Below are 19644 nucleotides of genomic sequence, written 5' to 3'. Positions count from 1 at the left end.
AACAGAAATAGACTGATAAACACAAGAGAACACAGGGTTGATTACCACAGGGTTGGGGGACGGAATGGGTGAAATGGGTGAAGGAGATGTCACAGAGATGGAAACACAGCATAGAGAATATAGCTCATAACATTGTAATTATCTTTGTATGGTGATAGATGATAACTATAGTTAACATGAGCTTTTGATGATGTATAATGATTGATGAATCACTAAATTCATCTGAGACTATATATAATATATATAATAGTGTGACATTTGTTTTTAAACATATTTTAATATAGCTATTATGTGAGAGATGTGATCATACCCATTTTACAGATGATGAAACTGAAACCAAGAGAGTAGAACCAACTAGTTCTGGATAAAGGCAGCTCCCTAATTCCCAGATCGCTTGTTCTCTCACCAAGATGACACTGCCTTTTGAAGGTCTCTTTCCCAGCTGGAAAGCGCTTCCTTGATTGTGGAGAGAGGACCCTCTGTTGGTGAGTGGAGAGTGGGACGGAGGAACAAAAGCAAGGAAAGAATCAGGGAGAAGACAGAAATCAGAGCCCCTCAGGGCAGCAACTAGAAGGTTCTATTGCAGGAGGAGCTCAGAGAACCCAGACCCCACTTGTTTGGGGAGGGAGCCAGAATGGAATTCTCTTCAAGTGTCGGCTTCCATCAACAGAGGCAGAGACTGGAAGCAGAAGGCCATTGGGGCCCTAGTCATTAGCCCCAAACCATGCTCTTCACTGTCCAGTAGAGGTGGCTTCTCACGGGGAAGAAGTCAGGTGATGAATCACAAGGGGGAGAGAGGTATACTCCACCTTGGGCAGCTGGGCTGGATTCCAAAAGGCTAGGCCTTGGGGTAGAAAAGAAAGCTTCTTCCCTGAATGGGTCAACTTAGCGATACCCCCTCTATCCCCCAACTTCGATCTAATCCAGCCCCACCTTCCTCGCTGGCATGCATTTTAGGAAGATGCATATAAATTCATTCTGGAAATGGGAGACCTTTCTTCCCTCAAGGTGAAGGTCAATGATTCACATAGCTAAATATGAATTTAAGGCTACCTATCAAGAGGAAAATAAAACACACACACAAAGTTAAATTCCCCTTCTATTTAAATTACAACAAGGAACATAGAACCTTATTTAGTACTTATAACCAACACTCAAATGTGCAAATTTTAATTACATGTTATCGACTAGTGAGGAAAAAAGGAGGATGAAAGAAGAGGTGCGAGTAGAGGAAAGCCACAGACTAAGAGAGAAAGCCCAGAGGCAGGGACAGAGGTAAGCAAGTAAGAGGAAAGAGGCACAAAAAGGGGGTTGTTTGGCAGGTTCTGGGGGATGCGGTGACCTGTAGTGCCCTGGCTTATTAGCGGGTAACTATTATTTACAACTCCTACTGATCTTTACCTTAAACTTTCAGATGCCTCCTCCTTGGAATGGAGGAGCTACAAGAGCCCACTGGAGAAGAGCTGCTGTATTAAACAGAAGATCCCAGTTAAATCTGAATTTTAGATAAACAACAAAAAGCTTTTTAGCATAAGTATGTCCCAAATATTGCATGGGGCACACTTACACAAAAAAAATTATTCATGGTTTATCTGAAATTCAAATTTAACTGGGTCTCCTGTATTTTTATTTGCTAAATCTGGCAAACCTTCACTGGAGGACAAACCATTCTTTGGACCGGAGCCTCAACAACCAGATCAATATTTACACTGAGGGTCAGTGGTGGATAGCAGGGAATTAAGTTGCAAGTCACTTCTGGAAATGAGTGTAGCAGCACAGATTTTGCTGAACAGGATAGAAATCAGCAACTGGGGAACATCAAACCCTAGGCTTTCTCCTTGCACTGTTTATTTCTTGCTCTTCTCCTCCAATACATCTGAGACTGTGTTGGCCCCTCTCCTTGCCAAGGGTTATAGAAACTAAAAAGAGTAACTCTACCCCAGGTTATGTCGGGATTGTGGGTAACTTGGTCTGCATGGGGGTTCCTGAAGATTTTGCAAGATTCTGAAGGTTGTGAGGCAGATTACAAGTTTACAGACATGAAGGAACAAGAAAAAACAAAATATAGGCCATTAAGTACTAGATGCTAAAAAAAAATCTTAAACTGACTTTTAATCATTAACTTTCTTAGTGACATGACCAAGCCCATGCCACCATCCTCAGAGACAGGAGCAATGAGGGTTCCCTAACCAGAAGATTCAGGTTCACCCAGCACTTGGTGAAGAGGACCCAAAGTGATGTCGGCAGGGGCCACCGCTGCTATCCTTGCTAAGGGGCCAAGAGGTCGTCTGGGGGCTGCGCTGAAAGAGCTGCTTCTGCTCTGGAGTCCTGCTCCATGGGCTCTGGGGAACCTGGCAGTGTCATATAGGACAACAACTGCCTGCAACTGAGACCTTTGTAGGACTTCTGTTTAGTGCCCCTATTATTTACTCTGACTGCACCCCTGCAGTTCCCACATTTATGCTCCTTGCCAGGTCCCTGTAGGCACCAGAGACTGTAATTCATAATGTATGACCTTCTAGATTTTAAGAAATTATGTATCTAATTGCAATAATAACTATTATTATTATAGCTTAAAATGGGGTCATTCCATATATTCTGTACCCGAACTTGCTTTTTTCAGGTTAACGACAGAGCATGGATACCTTTGCATGTCGTTCACATAGATTTATTCCATTATTTTTAACTGCCTCATGGTATGTGGATGTTATCATGGTAAAGTGTATTTAATCCTTTGATGGAAATTTAAGTTGCTCTTTCTTTTCTTGTTATAAAAATGTTGAAAGGATAACCTTGTACATATATCTTTGCACGTGTGCACATATTTCTATATGATAAACTGTGGAAGTATAGGGTCAATTGGTATATCCATTTAACATTTCCATAGATAGCATTAACTCTCTCTAAAAAGTACCAATTTACAGTCCCACCAGTATGGTCATGCTCTCCTTCACAGCCTTAGCAATCCTGGGTGACAGCAACTTTTTTTGGCAGTAAGATATGGGGAAAATGAGGCACTTTTGTTTTAGTTGGCATTTCTTTTTTTTTTTTTTAAGTTATCTTTGATATACAATCTTATGAAGGTTTCACATAAACAACACAGTGGTTTCAACATTCACCCATATTATCATGTCCCCCCTCCACCACCTTGCAGTCACTGTCCATCAGCGTCGTAAAGATGCCACAGAGTCACTACTTGTCTTCTCCATTGTATATTGCCTTCCCTGTAATCTACCTATACTGTGAGTGGTGATTATAGTGCCCCTTAATCCCCTTCTCCCTCCCCCACCACCTTCCCCAATCCCTCCCCTCTAGTAACTGCTAGTCCCTTCTTGGAGTCTGTGAGTCTGCTGCTGTTTAGTTCCTTCAGTTTTGCTTTGTTTTTATACTCCACAAGTGAGTGAAGTCATTTGGTACTTGTCTTTCTCCCTAGTTGGAATTTGTTTATCATGTCAGGCTGAGCTTTTTTTTCATATAGATACTGTTTATGACTGTTTTTTCCTCCACAAAATGCTTGGTTTTTATATTTTGCCTTTTTTTCTATTTTCTTCATTTATTGATTTTTAAAGAAGTCTTCGTATATTATGGATAAAAATTCAATTGCCTAATATACTGCAAGTATTTCCTCTGAGGACAGGCTCATGTACTTAACTCTTGATAGTGTTTTCATCCATTTGGGCCTCAAAGGAGTCTTTAATTTTTGTTTTTGTCATTGGCATAACTCTTTTAGAAGACTGTACAAATATCCAAGTGGTATTTTATTGTTATATTTTTATTTTAAATTTCCAAGTTTGCTTGCATTTAGGTCAGAATGTGGCATAGGAAGATCCCTACTTAATGGAATTGCAATTTTCTCAGTGACCTAAAATATAATAAATTTTTGTGAATGTTATGTAGCTATTTGAAATGGATGCCCATTTTCCCTCTGCAGAGCACTAGGTTTATACATATCCAGGCTTTTAAATGTGGCATTCAAGTCCTTTATAACCTTATTTATGTTTGGTCTGCTTGACCTTATGAATTCTGAGAAAGGTAGATTCAAGTATTCTACTATAGTTGTAATTTTAACAATTTTCTTCCTAGTATTTCTTATAGTGTTTAGGGGAGGGTGGTATATTTTGATGCCATTTTGGCTAATGTAGAAAGGTTCATGCCTGGTGCATCTTTGTCCCAGGTGGCTGGTTAATGCCTTTTTTCATTATCCAATGCTTCCCTTCCTGTCCATCCTTCTATTTTTTGTCTGAAATTTTAGTTTGCCTAACCTTACTATTGCTACCCCTTGCTTTTCGTTGCCATTTGCCTGAAATGGTTTTGTTCATCCCTTTACTTTCAACCACTCCATGTCATTTTAGGTGTATCTCTTGTACCAGTACAACATACAGCTAGATGTGTTCCCTTCTTCCTTAGTAAGAGAATACTAGGTGATGTACCCAGGCCAAAAGAAAACACTTCTTTGCACATCTTAGAGCTAAAGATGGTCATGTTATTAAGTTAGTCAATGAGAGGTACACAGAAGTGTGTTATGGGGCTTTGGGAGGGCTCCTTAAAAGGGCTCTGGCTCGGGCTCGGGCTCTTTACTGCTCTCCTTTCTTCCCTTTCTTCTCATCTGCACTGAGGACAGGATGGCTGATGCTTCTAGCAGCCATCTGGGACCGAGAGTGACCTTGACAATAGAAGCCACATGCCAGGATAATGAAACAGAAAGACAGGAGGAGTCTGGAGCCTGGGTCCCTCATGACTGAGAGCTGTCCATCAGTGAGACTCTTCCTTACGGACTGCTTTCACTTGAGAGAGAAACCTCACCTTGTTTAAATCACACTTTGTTTGGCTTTTCTGTTACATGTAAACATTAGAAGTCCCAAAAGATACATCAGATTTTGCCTTTTTAAAAAAAACTCGATTGAAGCATTATTGTCTTTAATCCTTTAAAACCTGAATCTTAGTTCCTATTTCAGTTATATTAGTAGTTACATTAAAATGCTTAATAAACACATTTGGTCATTTATTTCCCAACAGGTGTGCTTTAGGATTGGCTGCATCATCACCACCTGGGAGTCTGCAAGCAATGTGGCATCTCATGCCCTCCCTATACCAGCTGAATCAGAAGCTCATTTTCACAAGATCCTCAGGTGATCTATGTACACACTGAAGTGTGAAAACCGTGTTTTAGAGGGCACTCCTGTCCTCTCTCCTCTTCTGGATAATGTGTTATGATCTCCTGGATTTCCTACTTAGAACCTGGGAAGGCTCCCATAGACAGCCAAGTCAAGAGCAGCGCATCCCTGGCCTTTGAAGAGCTGGCCCTCACCTCTCTAGTTTTAGCCCCTGTCCTTCCCCCATCCCACTCCCATCTCCACTCCTCATGCTAGACTAGTTCACATGTGTCATGGTGCTCCCTGGGTACACACTAAGCCCTCTCCTATTAATTGTAAATATTACCCTAAGCCCTCTCCTATTAATTGTAAATATTACCCATCTCCCCAAATGGCCTACCCAATAGCCAGTCCCCTCTTTCTGATCTGCAGAAGCCCAGGTCTGTTCTGGAAGGTGATATACCCAGATACAGGTGATATATCTAGCCCCTTCTCATTCTCCTTGACATGCCAGTTCCTCTCTCAGCCTCCCTTTGTAGCTAAGATGGCCACGTACCCAGACTTGGCCAAAGAGTCATATAGAGATATCTGCTGGGAGCTTTGGGGGACATTTTTTTTTCCCGGATAAAAAGAATCTTGTGCTAAAAAAAAAGTGTACATTCTTGCTCCTTCCTTCCTACCTAGAATGTTGGGTTGCTATCTGAAGGTACATCTATCTTGGAACCATGAGAACAAGCCTGAGGTCAAAAGCCAACATGCTGAGGATGACAAAGCAGAAAGACAGGAGTCGGGTCCTTGGTTGGGAATCTGGTCCTCTGCCCCTGCCCCCATCTTCCGACCTGCTCTAAATTCACTCTCCCTTCATATCTCTTTAGCCAGTATAATATGGAATTGAAGTATATTTCAGCCCATTAGTTATCTTATATCATATTCCTTATTTTTAATTTATGGTAACAGTGAAGTTAAGCCTTTCATTATAAATGTTACCCATCTCCCCAAATCTCTCCACCCACCAAATCCACCACTCTAAAATGAGAACAGTGGGTTTTTAGCTGAGTCTCTGAAATTATTTTTCCCCATTAGAGGCAGCCAGCTCTAATCCAAGCAAACCTATCCTTACTCTCCCCTCCCATCCTCCACCCTGAGGTGGCTGGTCTTGGTTCTTAGCAGGCCACGTGAGGGGGCACCTCGCCTACTGGGGCTGATTTTTTTTAATTTCTGTGGTTTCTCGGGAGTGGATGTTTTTAAGTGGAGTGAAAAGAAATTGAAGTTTGAAATTTGGTGAAGTTTTCCCTGCCCTTTACATGTGAATAATGACTTGGTGATAGAAACGGCCTTTTCAAAGATGAATAACAATGTAAGATTTATGGACAAGCCTATTCAAAAAGACCCACCACTGCTTGTAGCCAAGGTGGAAACAATGTCAGGAGATTCCTAAGATCTATTCTGGTTGGAGGAAGGGCAGGGCAGGGAGGACCCTGGGGAGAAAGAGAAGGCAAGAGGATGGCTGGAGGGGTTTGACTGGCTGGAGAAGACATGGGAAGGTCAGCACTTGGGAAGATTTCTTATGTCCACACAGTAACAGGAAGGTGACAGCCATTCCCAGAAAATGGTGGTGAAGGAAACCAACAGGCTTGCTTTACTGCCACGGCTTTCACCTGAGTGCCATCAGGCATGCACCTTCTGCTTGGTGGGGGGGGAGGGGGGGGCCAGGGGAAATGTTCACATGAAGGTGAATAAACCTTTTACTGAAACTGGGAATTCTGCTTCGAAGGGTTCTGACCCCTCACTGTGCACTTGGGAAGCCACCAGAAAAATATTCTCAGAGTCAAATCTGAAATACTTGGCCAGAATTCCACTCACGGTTGGACCAATCTCTTACAGCAACCGCAGTGCCCCCCATCCGTGTCCCTCCTTGAAAGGCCAGGGGTGGGCCAGGGGCACTGCTGGGAGCAGCCCTGACATTGAGCATCTGGACAGCCTCCTGTGGCTTGTGGGTGCAGAGCCAACGTTTTTGAGTGTATATTTTACAACCACAGCTTCAAAGTATAAAAATAGAGTGTGAAAAATAAAAATAGCACTCACAATCAGAGCTTCGACTGCCCTGATGGTTAGAGAGATTAGAGAAATAATAAAGTTAGAGTAACCCAGTTGAAAACTTGAAGAGGGCTCACCTGCCTTGGCAAGGAGAATTCCAGGGCCAGACTTGCGCAGAGCCCTTCCTAAGGCTTAAGGCTCCCACTTGAAACATCTGTTATCACTCCTGTCTCCCCCAGGGAGTTATTTATGAAGGAAGATTTCCCAGCCGGCCGGCCAAGCAAGGCTTCTTTAACAGGGACCGGCCCAGGCAGGAGGAGCTGAATGAAAAGCCCACAATAGCTGTGGGTTGAAGTGCTGCTCAGTTCTGCTTCGGCAAACATGTCCAGGCTGTAACTCAAAACCTGACAACAACCCGGACCTTTCTTTAAACACAAACCGAACCTCTTATGTCAGGTTCCATGTATTTTCCTAACTCCATTCCCCACCCTAACCCTACTCCACAGCAGAAACCAATTTGCTTACGAGACAGTTCTGGGGAGTTTTCCTCCTCAAAGCGCTCATTTGGAACAGATTAAGGAGGAGGAGGAGGCAGCAGGAATGATTTTTTTCTTTCTCTTTTGGTAAAAATTAACACACTTGTGACTTTGAAGCAGAACCACTGTGTTCTATGACTGGCTTTAAAAAAAAGAGGCAAATTTCATTTTCTGGTATAAGGGGGCTGGATTGCTTGGGGAGCCCCTGGAACCCATCCCAATCTAACCTGACCCTAAAGGCCCAGCATCAGACCCCTGGGAGCCCCTGAGCTTGCGGTGAGGCTGGGCAGGGGATTCCAGGCCAGGGGGAGCAGCCCACTGCAAACCCCATGTTTACATCCATGTCCACTAAGAACGCGTGCGGCAGGAGCACACTGGCCTGCCGAGAGCTGCCTGGGAATTTACCACGCTCAGCTCCACTGTTATGGCTCCCGTCCTTAAAATGCTTACAGCATGGCGGGGGGTGGGGTGGGGATTATAACCAAGAAACAGTGTGAGAGCTAAAGAGTTTGGTCTGATGAGGGGAAAGAGAATACAAAAGCCTGGAAGGCTTCATGGGAAAGGAGAGCTTGGGGCAAGGTCTTACAGAACCCATGACATTTATATTATATGGTATTCCTTATAGATAGATGAGGACACAGTAGGCACAAGGCCAATAGGGGCGAAGCAGAGAGGAAGTGGGCAGGTGCTACAGAAAGAGACAACCTCTGGACTTGCCTCCATTTCCCCATTCTGGGTCTCTTCTAAGTGTGGGCTCCCCACTTCCCCATTAAAGAGAGATCCTTCTAGTAAATTCTAGCTATGGGTAATACAACCACAAGGCTTGCAGTCTTGTTTCCTGATAAAGTTGGGTTTTTCTTTTTTGCATTTTGGGTGATGTGTATAGTGCTAAGAAATGTAATAGGGATAAGCAACTAAACTTATCAAGTTAGTGAAAGATTTTTGATTAAAATTCTTATTGTTGCTTATTGATTACTTCCTTTTCTTATAAAATTGGTGATGTGAGTTGCTAAAAAAAATACCTTGGATGCAAACAAAGGGAAACCTATTGAATCTAGATGGAATAACACCTGAGAAGATAGACTCCCAACAGTTTAAGGCCAGAAGACCTGTCTTGTTTGTCTCTGTGTCCCCAGCTGTTAGCATGCAGCTGGAATTTTCCAGGAACTCAGTAATTAGTACCTGTGTGAAAATAAGAAGATAGGAAATGGTGCAAAATAAAGGTCCTATTTCCCTGAATATGCTCTTCCCTCCTTTTTAGCTGCTCATGTCTCCACTTAGCTCAGAACCACATTTCTGAGCCTCCTTTGCTGAGCCAAGTGGCACATGACTAAGTCCTGGCCAATAAGACACCCCAGAAAGTGGTGTACGTAACTTCCAGGTGGGCTTTTCCCTGCCTTCCTTCCTGCTCACTGGATTGTGGATGTGGAGTGGGAGCCAGGACTGCCACCTTGGACCATGGAAAGCATGGTGCCTACTGAAAATGGCAGGGTGCCAAGAAAGAAGCTATGGGTCCCTGATTGCAGACCACCCAGCAGTCCAGAGCCTTTCATGTGTGCGTGTGGTGGGGAAAGGGGAGCTGGGGGAGGGGAGAAATATGCCACTAACCTCTTTAAGCCACTTTCAACTCGGGTCTGTCCACTACAGGTGCCAAATCAACCCTGACTAAAACATCCACTGTTTCATGCTTGAAAGCCTGAGAAAACACTTCAGAAAGTCCATTTCAAGATATGCCCAAAACTAAGATCCTTGGTTGTAGTCCAGTAACTTGAGTACTTCAACTGGAGGTGCAGGGAGGGTGGAGAGGGAAAAAGGAGAGGAAGGAGGCAGGCTGCTGCCAAGGCCAGTCTTTGTCTCTTGATTCTCACTTGATGCTCTCCACCTTTGCTTCCGCAGACCAGCCCTCACAAGAAATCACTTTGAAAAGCTGAATTACTGAACTACAGTGAGGATCTCCTGCTCATTTAGACATTGGGGAGAACATTTCTTACTTTCACTAATCGTGATACATCAGGGAACTGGCCAGAGCATTATTTCCTAAAATCCCATTTTCCTCCTAACACCCATATACCCATTCACATCCAAACTCTTCTATGTACTCGTTACAAAGAGCAACCCTGAAGGGCACACAGATTTACAACATGCCAACCTACATGTTTATCTAAACGCACACACACACACACTCACACTCCATGCACACAGATAAAAATACCCCCTGTGTTGCCCTGTCACCAGCAGAGCCACCTCCCATTCTGATCTCCAGCCTCTAAGAGCTCCTGCTATGTAGTCAAAAATAAGCAGTAGGAATGAGGAAGCCCAGGCTATCACTCTGAGAGGCTTGAGAGCAGATCTGGAAGGGTTTTGCGGGCAGGCTGAGGGCTTCCCAGGTCTCTGACATCACCCTTCACACTTCCTGGGATAACAGCTGGATGGTGAAGAATGAGGGGCTACCACGGTGACCAGATTTACTTTCTCAGGCAGTAGTGACATCGTGATAACCCAGGTCTGGCATTCATTTGGTTGAGGGAGTGGAGGAAGATCAGCCCACTGGTCTGGCATTCATTTGGTTGAGGGAGTGAGGAAGATCAGCTCACTGGCAGTCTGCAGGTGAATGGACTTGGGCGGGATCAGGACACAGGTGAGCACCTGAAGACAGGCAGGGATGGAGCGCTTGGAAGGGCACTCTCTGCAGCTACGTCGGGGCAGGGGTGCTGCTGGCCGGCATGGCTCCTCAGTCATCCTAACTAGCCCAGGGGCTGAACCAGGATGACACTGGACAGAGAGGTGACCCTAACTCTTGAAAGTGGTTTAGGTTCGAAAAGGAAGACTGCCTCCAATAGTCAAAGGAGGAATCGTGCATCCTGACATGTTCTAGCTGAGGAAAGTAAAAGCTCCTGAGGTTGGAAAAAGAAGGCCCAGAAAGCAGAGTTGAGGCCACGAGCGGGGGAATGGGGATGGCCGGCCACAGGCCTTGCTCTGACTCGGAGGGAAGACAAGACCCTGTCAGCCAAGTCAGTGCTGGATGGCCTAAGCCCCAGACTGTGGACTTAGTGTCACCCACAGGGGTCAGTCACCTTGGCCCAAGAAGTTTGGCTTTCAGAAGTAGCAACAGTGGAGGCAAAATGATGCAAAAATGACCCTCATTTCCTCGAGAGGAGACTGTTGCTGTCTCTCTGGGGCTTAGTCACAGGAAGCCCTGGAAACAATCCCATCACCCTAGCAACCAGGCCCAGCCAGGGCACTCAGGGGCAGTGGCAACCTGCTCCCTCCCAGAGTGAGGGCGGGAGCATCAGTTTGCATCTGCTTTTGCAAATCATGGGGGCTGGCTGCCAGTGACGCAGGCACTGGGACACAGGTAAATGTCAGGGGCCAGGCTTCCTGCACCCAATTGATGCAAAAGGCAACTGGGTACATGGTAGTGGTGGGGGCTCCCCTGAGACAGCCTGCTGTAGCTGGGGCTGGGGGACCATGGCTTCTGCCTTGATTAGTCATCTTTGTTTTGAAGGAATACAAGAGAAAACAGAACCAGCTCCCACACAGCTACCTTCCTTCCACAGCCACTTCCCCTCATCCTCCGTCTGGGAAATGCCAGAGGTCCGCTTGGGAGTTAGGACTGCAATTCCCAACTTCTTGCGTTTCCTCCCCTGAAGCCCCTGAAGCCCCACAGGCAATATAGATGAACACTCAGGCCCCCGGGAGAGAGGCCCAGGAAGAGCAAGGCTGGTGAGTCTCAGGGCCAACTGCAGGGTGTGGTTTTACTGCCAGGAGATGCCTGCTCTCCTAGAGTGAACACGCTGTTCTTCCCACCCCTGTGATGCTGGAATTCCTCCAAGCCCTCTCTTCAAGGCTGTGTTGCTCCCTTTCTTCTGGCCTCACCCCCCAGCACCTCTCCCACCCCAGATGGGTTCTCTCCAACCCAAGAGTCCGGGTATTCTCACTGGGCACTCCGAGATTCCTGTCCCTTCTGTTCTGTGAGGCCAGGGGAGTAGAGAGAAGTGCTGTTGTGTGTGTCAGTGTCTCTGTTTTAGACTTCATTTCCCATGAATTATGTGACACTGGGGAAATCATTTACCTTTCCTGGGCTCAAGTCATGTGAGACCCTTCCTTTATGAATGGGATTGGAAAACGGAGACACCATCAGCCTCGATGTAGAACCTTCTGCCATCTCTCATTGCAACTGCCCTCACCACAACTCCTACTCCTTTCCCTGGGACAAGCTCCACTTATCTGAGCTCTTGGGACCCCAACCATTTTCTTGGGGTGCGATTCCAGTGTCTTCCTTCCAAACACAGCTTTTCTACTAACTCGTAGGTTCCAAACTGAGAGGGCTGGGTTTAGAGAACTCTTTCTGTCTTAGAAGAGGTCTGAAGGGCAAGGCCTTTGTCTTTATAGGGGCCTGAGCTCCAGATCTGGCTTGACCCTTACCTTCCACAGGACCTTGGGTCCATTACTTCAACATTCTGAACTCCAGCTTATTAATTTAAAAATGGAGGAAAAAGTCAAATCTCTCAGAGTGGTTGGGAGAATTAAAAGAGGTAAAACAAAGCAGGAGCCTGTAGGGGGTGATGTTCCCCCACACCCACTGGTCTACTCACAGGAGCTGCAGGAGGAAGGGCCCCCCATTCCCAGGGCTACTACCACCAGCTTTAGGCTTTCCAGATGGATTCATTTGGCACTACCCCCCTCTCCTCGCCATCCCAGGACCGGGCCTGATGACCGACTGAAAGTCTCCCCTGCTCGTCAGCACCGCACTAGGCCTGTGGGGCCCTATGGATCAAACTCTTGCTCAAGAAACTCCATCAGAAAGAGACAGGATGGACTGGCAAGGGAGAGGTGGTGTCAGGCCAGGCTCGGTCACAGTAGCCTAGCCTTAGCTGATGCTCTATCATCCCCCTGTTGGATTAATGTGTCTGGGAAGAGGTGGGCCTAAGGTAGCTCATTTAATCTCCATTATAAGGATCCAGCACTTTAGGGCAATTTCACAACAGAGAATCCAAACCAGCTCTACCTTCCCAGCCTGAGGTTGATTCTCAAAACACTGATCTTTCTGTTGTGTTTAACTGCTGTGATTGATCCATTCTTCTACTCCTTCATTCAACTGATGATCCAATAGTAATTTCTGTTGGGCTTCTATCCAGTGCCAGGGTCCAGGAATATGGCAGTAAGCAAAGCAGACAAAAATTTACCCTCTTTGAATTTTTATTCTGGTGGAGGGAGACAAATAACAAAGTAAATAAACAGTAAAGATAGTGAAAGGAATTAAACCAGCAGGGTGAAGTAATAGCAAACAACTGGGTGGCTACTGTAAACTGGCTGGTCAGAGCAGACTCCCAGGAGCTGACACTGAAGCTAAAACTGAGACGTCAAGGAGTCAGCCTCGGGAGGCTAGGGAGGACAGAAGAACCCCAGAGAAGGCTGGAGTGGCTGCAGCAGAGAAAGGGAGGGAGAGAGCTTACTAGGAAATCAGATGGGAGGTCAGATAGGGCTCTGAATGTTACCTTTAGGGGTTGGGTTTTATTCTGAGAAAGAAGGGAAACCAAGGGAGAGATCTAAATAGGACAGCCATCTGACCTGCTCCCTAAGAAGAGCCCTTTAACCGCCATACAGACAACAAATTTCAGGCAGACAAAAGCAGAAGCAGGAAGACCAAGCTGGAGGTTTTTGCAGAAATCCATGTGAGGGATGATGGTGGCCTGGACTAGCACATGAAACAAGCATGGTGGACAGGCACTTTGTACATATTTGTTGAATGAATGAATGGATGGATGAGTATCCTTGATGTCACCACTTTTTGCCTCATCCTTAAATAGAGCAAAAGCTGTGGACCATGTAGGCAGAATTGAAAGGAGGGGTGAGAAAACTATTTAGAATTCAAAATAGGCACAAAGAAATGATAGAGGAAGGTCCAGCCTTGGGGACGGATATGAGGGTACGTTCTAGTGTAGTGGTTCTAAATTTTTTTGGGTCACTCTTTCCCAGGAAAAGGTATATTCATATAAGATTACACTCAAGGAGCTTAAAGGTGTGTAAAATTGAATCTGGGGCCAGGATCTAGCACCAGAGAACAGAAAAGACAGTCTGGAGACCGTGCATCTGAGTAGATTAGGAAGAACTCTGGAAAGCAGAGCAAGGAGGTAGGCCATACTTGGAAAGCACTTCTTCCGGGACCTGACCCTGTGAACTGGAAAAATGCCCAGGGCCTCCCACCAGGCCTGTGGCTGTCTGGGTAGGAGGATTTGGTGGGCAGCTCTAGAGGTTCTGGGGGTAGAATCATGTGAGACTCAGCACAAAGCCACACAGGCCGGCTTTACTGACTGGGCATCACTACAGGGCCGCTGTGTAATGTCACAGTGACCTGACCTCCCTCCCTGCTTGCTCAAGGGTCAGAGCATGTGAGATGTGTTCACACTCTCATGCTGTCTCTCAAGCTCTGCGTGGGTGATGACAGTGCACATGCATGTGTGTGAGAAGGTAGAGGTGTGTGTGTGTTTGTGTGGATACATTTTGGAGGGAATTGAAAAAGCATTAGTCTTTTTCTTCTTCACTTGCCCTGGTCTGTAGGACTCTTTCAACTTAGTGCCACCATGCCTGCTGCCTACTACCCCATTCTCTAACCTCTGAGTCTTGATTTTTCTACCTCCCTGCTAAGCTCCATCATTACTCCGGAGTCTCCACAGGTCCACATGGCACATACAGAGGTCTCTTGCAGAATCCCCCTGCAGCATGGTCCCTGCAGCCCCAGGCTGGCTCCCCAGCCCGGCAGTCAGAGACCCAGACCTGGTAAAAAGGAAGAAGGGCCAAATATTAAAAGGTGGCCAACCTTGAGCCTCAAGACTGAGAGAGTGAGTCACTGAGGCGGCCATTCCACTTTGAAGGAAACAGTGAAAACCGTGGTCCCTTAAGCTGGTCCTAGCGGGGTCAGTTTATCTGTTTTGCAGCTCTTTCTTGGTTCAAAGGGCACTCCAATCTCCCCAAGGAACTCAGGGCTGACCGAGACATCACTGGACTGTGGTGAGAGATCGGTCCATCAACACCGTGCGCTTAGCAGAAGAGTCTCTAGGCTTATGGCTCGTTGGGAAGATAAACCAACATAAAGCACATGAAAGAGAAAACAAAAGGGTAGAAAAATCAAGGGCTATGGGGTAATAATAAACCCAAAACTGCAGGGTTCAGAGAAGGAGAGATCCTGGAGGGCTGGGGTGCTGAAGAGGAGGTGGAATTTAATTCATCACCATAGATATTTATATTTGGCAGGATGAGCAGAAGTTTTATGGGATTTTTTGTGGGTAGGAGGCCAGGTGTGGGAGAGGGCTCAGAACTACTGGAAGCCAGTACCCAAGGGAAGAAGCACTAGAAGGGTTTGTGGAAATAGCCTACTCACTTGCTTCTCTCTTCCTCCTTCCCTCCCTGTGTGTGTGTGTGTGTCTCTCTCTCTTAAAAGTCTGACATTTTTTACATGAGAAAGTTTCTGCCAAGAAGTCACCCTTCTTACAGACAATGGATTTAAAGTCTACAGCCCCTTAAAAGTCCTTGTTAACTGGCTTGTCTTTCTTATCTTGCATCAACTAAGTCCACTGTTAGTCATCAGAAACTTTTTTCTGACTCTGGGAAATGGAACTGGGGGAAAGGGAGGCGGCCACCTGAATTAGGTGGCAAACCCTGGCTGAAGCTGGACAGAGAGATCCTACGGTGGGAAGGGCAAGGGGCCTGAGGAGGGGGCTTCAGAAAGCCAGTTAGTTAACCCTTGACGACAAGCCAAGTTAAACCCACCAGAGCCCCCACATCCGAGTCAAAGGGCCCCCCAAACAGGGAAGGCTGTGGGATAACTGAACTGCTGCATTCTGGCTACCTCCCAGTCCTCTAGGGGTTTTACTTTCTTCTCTTCTTCCCTTCTTTCCTTCCTTTTTTGGTGTTTTATCCTCTGTTCCTCTACAGGTGGCCTGAGAAAGGTTTGTGCATTCACGGGCTCCTCCGCTGCTGGTTTCATGCAGAACTCTGCCTGCCTGACTGGGGAACCATCCAAATCCAGTGACTTGCACTGCACGTTGTCCAGCCTGGTTTTCTCCCCCAATGGGAAGCCCTTGTTCAGATGGAATCTGACGTGAAATCCTGATACAGCATGTGAGACAGACATGAGTAAGCAGCTCGGGTGGAAGGGGGGCCCAGAAGTGGGAGCTGCAGAGCTGGTGACTGGAGTGTCTCCTGTTCTTGACATTAGAGCTTTTTCCAGAGCATTTCAAGGCTTGAAGTAAAGCCAGAGCTGGGAAAGGAGAAACATAGAGCCCTACCTGGAGTCCTGCCCATACACTTCCTTATGCTAGCTGCAAATTTCCATTTGAGTCCTAGAAATGCCATCTCTTCTGTCCCTCTTTGTGTGCTCAATGGCTGCTATAGAGGAGTGGGAAGTGAGGGGCACAGGGGGTCCCCGCTGCTGGGGCTTCCTTAAGTCCAAAGCAGAGGGACCCTCAGGTAGTGCTCAGAGAGTGGTTAATGGGTCGTGAATTTCACCTTCCAGATGACCCTGTGGGGTGAAGCATTCAGGAGGACAGCAGGTGAATTCAGGAGGTAAAAAGGTGAACAACAAATCCATCCTCATGAGGGCTTTCTAAACATGGAGTTATTTTCTCCAAGCCTTCCAGAATCATTGACTAATTCAGCCCACAAATCCATATCTAAAACCAACTGTGTGCAGAGCGACACACTAGGGTAATAAAGTGTGAACAACTGATTTAATGCTTTGATAGTTTTAACCAGAGCCTCCTAGGACAATAACTGGCTCTCTTCAGGAGGACTGTGCCGTGTGCTGGGAGGGGCAGGACAGCGCCAGACAGTTCATTCTGTTCCGACAGCAGACAAGGTCCCCTTCTGCCCTCTCAGTTTCCACTGCCTGTCTCTCCAAGGCCAAAGGAATACTCTGTCCCAGATCACAATGACTTGTGGTTTCTAAGTGCTTTCCTGATTCCTGGTAGTTTCACTTCCTGGAACTGTAGCCCAGTGGCTACCTCACTGCCAGAGGCACGTCTAGGTATTTCCCCTGGATAGCTAGCTTAGAGTTTTGAAACCTTAAAGCCACCTCCGCTTTCCCTTCTCCCTTACCTCCCATAAGCACCAGGCCCCAGTCCTGCTGAGCCTACCCACATGCCCTCTCCATCCCATCACCGCTAATGCCGGCTCATGAGGACTCTTGTTTCCAGCTCCCAGTCGGTCTCCCTGCCTCGACATTTCGCTCACTCATGCCAGCCCTGATCATCTCACACACTGCAGTCAGGAAGAACTCCCAAACACACATCTCTGACAACACTACTCCCCAGTTTGAAACCCTCTCCACTCTCCCGCCACCTGCAGGGGGTCCTCAGCTCTCAGTCAGTCATCCCAAGACCCAACCTAGAAAGGTGCCCCTGCCTTCCTAGTTTTACCCCCTGCTCAGCTTTCCTGGCCGTGGCCTATGTTCTGGCCATACAAGCTCACTTGCTGCTCCCCATTCAATTCCCAAGTTCCCCCCAACTCCCAGGTTTGGCTTCAGCTATTCCTTCTGTGTTGAATGCTCTCATCTGTGTCCCATTTATTCCTTCCTTTGGGCCAGCTCCACTCTCAGGAACCGGACTAGACCCCACAATCAAAATGCCCCTCACACTTCCCCATGTCCCCAGCAGGCTGTTAGATAGGACGAACGTAAAGCTCTTTCTGTCTGCGTCCAGCCTGCATTTACAGGATGAGATCTCAGAGGCATGTTTTATTTTTTTCTTTTGAAGAAAAGTGAAAATTAATTATATATACACGTGTATATATATTTATAATATTTAGCCTTCCTAAAGAAGACATTAAATAGTAACATAATTTAATAATATTATTTTACTGTGGCATTTATTAATGCCACTGATATGGGGATAAAATTCATGACATGCATTTTCAATGTATTCAGGACTGAAGAGTGATAATTCACTTGGAACACCAAAGAGTAAATCATCAGTAGTGTATTCTACAAAATCCCTGTATGCTGAAGGAATGTGAAAAGTTACCATCAGCTGCCTGATGCCCTTTAGAGATGTCCAATACAACAATAAGGCAACATTGTTCTGATGAATCAGCTGGCTAAACTTCTGACTAAAAAGTTCAAAAAGTGAAAAAACGGGGTGATCCTCAGCCCTCAGCTACTTTTTAGTCTAAAGTAGAAAGATGTGTACTTTTTACCTAAGAAAATCAAGCTGTATTATGGAGAGTCTGTCCAAGCGTTGTTAACAGGCAGCACAGAAAACATGAAGTGCTAAACTAGTGTCCCCCTCAGTGATGCTATCTTGTTGAGAGCTTTGAATCTGAGGAATCTGGCTTGAGTTTGATTTTTCTTTTAATTAAGGTATGATTGATATACAATCTTATAAAGGTTTCACATGAGCAACATGTGGTTACTACATTCACCCATATTATCAAGTCCCCCCCCACCCGCTCCCACTGCAGTCACTGTCCACCAGCGCAGTAAGACGCTATAGAGTCACTACTTGTCTTCTCTGTGCTATACTGCCTTCCCCGTGAGCCCCTACATTATGTGTGTTAATAATACTCCTTAATCATCCTCTCCCTCCTCCCCACCCACACTCCCAACCCCTTCCCTTTGGTAACTGCTAGTCCCTTCTTGGAGTCTGTGAGTCTGCTGCTGTTCTGTTCCTTCAGTTTTGCATTGTTCTTATACTCCACAAATGAGTGAAATTATTTGGTACTTGTCTTTCTCCACCTGGCTTATTTCACTGACCATAATACCCTCTAGCTCCATCCATGTTGTTGCAAATGGTAGGATTTGTTTTTTTCTTATGGCTGAATAATATTCCATTGTGTATATGTACCACATCTTCTTTATCCATTCATCTACTGATGGACACTTAGGTTGCTTCCAAATCTTGGTTATTGTAAATAATGCTGCAATAAACATAGGGGTGCATATGTCTTTTTGAATCTGGAATCTTGTTTTCTTTGGGTAAATCCTAGGAGTGCAATTCTTGAGTCAAATGGTATTTCCATTTTTAGTTTTTTGAGGAACCTCCATATTACTTTCCACGATGGGTGAACTAATTTATGTTCCCACCAGTAGTGTAGGAGGGTTCCCCTTTCTTTGCATCCTCACCAGCATTTGTTGTTCCTTGTCTTTTGGATGTTAGCCATCCTAACTGGTGTGAGGTGGTATCTCTTTGTGGCTTTAATTTGCATTTCCCTGATAATTGAGTTTGATTTTTTTTAGATCAAAAATTCACTCAAGAAGAGTTAAAAAGGGAGAAGCAGGATGTTTTCATATAATTTAGGGGAAAGGAGTCACATTGGGGGCTGAATTGTCAATAAACCGGTCACATGGGTCTATCAATATAGACTGTGTTGGTGTTTTCAGATGTGGAAGTGGATTTTTTAAAAAACAGCTTATTTTGAAATAATTTCAAACATACAGAAAAAAAGCAAGTATAGCATCTCCATATCTGTGCTTACTGTTTATATGCACACACAGTTTTCTCCCAGAACCGGCTGAGACTATGTTGCAGGTGTTGTGCCTCTTTAGCCCCTAATATTTCAGTTGTTTATTTACTAAGAACAAAGATATTCTCTTACAAAACCTCAATACAGTTATCAAATGCAGGGAATTTAATATTGATTTTAATCTACAGCAATATTTCAATTTTGTCAGTTGTTCTAATAACTTCCCGATGACTTTTTACTCCTGCAGTAAAGGATCTGGTCCAGGTAACATGCTACATTAGGTGTTATAGAATTTTTGCCCTTATTACACCTCAAATCCTTTTTTATAGACCAACACAAGGAATACAAAGGTAAATAAGGAGGATTTTATGTGTATTATCCCTCAGAGGCTTTCACACATAGAGTTTTACATGTCAAAGGCACTCAGTATATAATTAATGATTTCTATTTCTTCAGAAACAATTTGAACCATAAGGAAGAGAACATAGTAATATAGTTTTACTATAAATGAATTTGGAAAA

General features: G+C 45.4%; 1 protein-coding gene and 1 long non-coding RNA gene across 8 annotated transcripts in view; one reads left to right on the top strand and one right to left on the bottom strand.

Annotated features, from left to right (window-relative positions):
• Window positions 1-19644, bottom strand: part of THADA (THADA armadillo repeat containing) — a 362728-nt gene that overhangs the window by 37968 nt on the left and 305116 nt on the right. The window lies entirely within an intron of this gene.
• Window positions 2-17987, top strand: LOC130682599 (uncharacterized). Of its 2 annotated transcripts, XR_008995860.1 has the most exons (5): window positions 2-485; window positions 1192-1534; window positions 1660-5129; window positions 11224-11389; window positions 15602-17987. It is a non-coding gene; the product is annotated as an uncharacterized LOC130682599 (long non-coding RNA). The 2 variants fall into 2 exon arrangements; XR_008995859.1 differs by having other exon boundaries at window positions 1415-5129.

The sequence above is a fragment of the Manis pentadactyla genome, chromosome 2, assembly GCF_030020395.1.
Source record: "Manis pentadactyla isolate mManPen7 chromosome 2, mManPen7.hap1, whole genome shotgun sequence".
Taxonomy (NCBI): Eukaryota; Metazoa; Chordata; class Mammalia; order Pholidota; family Manidae; genus Manis; species Manis pentadactyla.
The sequence above is the reverse complement of the archived record's forward strand: the minus strand, read 5'-3'. Positions and strand labels throughout refer to the sequence as shown.